Raw genomic sequence first — 2,500 nt, 5'->3', positions numbered from 1 at the left:
TTCATTCGCATTCGCATTCGATAGAAACTAACAGGTTCTTTAGCAATCATGGCAAACGCCACAATGAATATTGTAAAAGATGTATCCTAAACCTCTGTATTTTACCGAAAAAACTCTTCCATTACTTTTTTCCTTGAGCACTTAATATGTTTTTACATTTCATCAATAGAAAACGAATTTTGACAAGAGCCCATTGTACGTGTAAAAAAACACAAGATGACTTAGAAGAGCCACCTTGATCAGCACCGTATGGCTTTTCTCAGATTACTTGAAAGTCAAAACACATGTTCACCTTTCAACAAACACAGTTGTATGTAGATGTACATACAGAGAGTCAGAGGCAACCAATTAGCAACATTATTCTGACATCCGGATTTTAAATTGTGCTACACAACCTTTTATAGACCTGTACATTTTAAAAGGAATGGAAAGGTAGGCTGTTCAGATTATTCAAATGAGAGCAAAAGTCCCTGAACAGAATAGCTTTTGGGTCTATAGAACTGGCATGCTGGGAAATGGTCTCCCTGCCCTTAAAATAACCCTAAAATCCCACAAAAAAAAAAAAATTGATATTGTTCTAAATTGGTACTGTACAGTAGTTTTGGCATTAAGCACTTGTAGGGAAACTGTTGTAACATTCATTAAAGTATATGGAGCATCTAATCAGGTTTTTGCATTTCAAAAAAACATACTGTTTTGCCATCTAAAACATGAACATGATTTAGCTTTCAAAATCAAAGGAATTGAAATTTGTTCACGATGGCAAAGTTTTCCAGGTATCAATTCAACTTCACCTGATCTCCTTTAAGGACGTGTCCTACTAATTCAAAGGTATTTTGGCCCTGGTTTTATAATTGTGCAGGAACTGTCGATCTTAACACAGTGTTATTGAAATCCAAAAAGAAAATGGGGGGTAACCACGCATTGTTTCAAAGATAACCTGATGAATAATATTTGTAAAAGCTCTATAAATGACAAAGCAATGTATGGCTTTCTTTATCACAATTGAAGCTTAATTATCTCTCAAACATGCATGTTACCCCCATTGTTCTTTTTGGATACCAAGAGTACTTACTAAGATCTAGTTTCTCTGCATAGTTTTAAACCGCGCAAAAATATGCACTGTATCAGTAAGCATCCACCGATAGGAAATCCGACGTATCTTGAGATGTGCAGACCCTATACGTCACATAACACTAGTAAGGCACCGGTCCTTAGTACACTCAGTTATTTCTGAGAATAGTTTTAACTATAGGAATCACTTAATGAGAGCTTCTTAGATTGACCTTGAGAAACACAAAATGCTAGGACATGTGTGCAAGTTTTGTAGGGAAGTCATAAGGCAGAGGTAAAGAGATGAAGTTCCATGCAGCTTCTTAGACTACAGCCTAGTGTCAGAGGCTTTGCTTTGAAATCAGTGACATTCAAATTTAAGCACCATTTTAGACAGAGAACAAACAGAGATCCTTCACCCGCTTTTTCTTATTTATTTATTTAGTTCATTTTTCATTTAAGGTAAATGAATATTAATATGCACGTGATATTCGGAACAAAGCCAGGATGATTGGCTACAATACATACAAACACCTCGATCAATGGAACTTGTAGGACACAATGTCCACCATGTTTATCGCCAAGCAAACAATTGACATAAACGATTTGTGAAACGCTAACATTGTAATAAAATCCTCCCGGTATTTCGTTCCTTTTTTGTACTGTCAGTCTGAGCTTTGAAGCATTGCCAGAGACAGTAAATGGTCCGAATATCGTGGCGTAACAGTGTTTTTTTCTTCATTAATATCAGGTCAAGGTTTTTTTTGCACAAACAAAATAACAATTGCAATACGGACCACGGCAACATAACATGATGAAGTTGTTGTTTCGCAGCGTGTACACGAGGTTCCAAGAATAAAGCTCCCAGTGTCCCTATTATTTCGTCTTAAGCGCGAGGCAGCCGCTGCACGCACAAGCGAAACAAAACATAGAGGCACGACTTTTTCACACTAAACAAGCTCATAAATAGAGTGGAGTAAAGTGTCCACTCCGTATAATGTGACAAGAATAGTAGAGCATCACACCCTAAGAAAATTTTGTGCGTTTTACGCCGTAACGAAGAGCTGAAATGCTCAAGCAATCTAATATTTCTTAAGACAAAAAAGTGGTCTAACGCTAGTGGAACTTTTATTTTTCTCTTCAAGGAACGCAATATTATATCACACTAAACGTCACGCTGTATTAAAGCACGTTTTCGGGCGACAACACGATATGTAAAGATAGAATCGTGCATCGGCTGAACGTGGTTAAAAAAAGTACGATTATCGAGTCGGCTTAACGGTGAAAACCAAACTCGCAAAACCGCTTACGTTCAACGATCCTTTTTTCTGGAGGAAGATCGAATGGCAACGGTAACCATCCTTTTTTTCGGTTAACGAATTTCGCTTCTCTTAAGCAATGGGATAATTGACACGTTCGTTGAAATAGAAAATGGAAAAGGGTTATA

General features: G+C 37.2%; 1 long non-coding RNA gene across 1 annotated transcript in view; it reads left to right on the top strand.

Annotated features, from left to right (window-relative positions):
- The window catches only part of LOC138007518 (uncharacterized), a 318,730-nt gene that overhangs the window by 226,736 nt on the left and 89,494 nt on the right, over window positions 1-2,500 (top strand). The window lies entirely within an intron of this gene.

This window comes from Montipora foliosa, chromosome 6 (assembly GCF_036669935.1).
Source record: "Montipora foliosa isolate CH-2021 chromosome 6, ASM3666993v2, whole genome shotgun sequence".
Taxonomy (NCBI): domain Eukaryota; kingdom Metazoa; phylum Cnidaria; class Anthozoa; order Scleractinia; family Acroporidae; genus Montipora; species Montipora foliosa.
The sequence above is the reverse complement of the archived record's forward strand: the minus strand, read 5'-3'. Positions and strand labels throughout refer to the sequence as shown.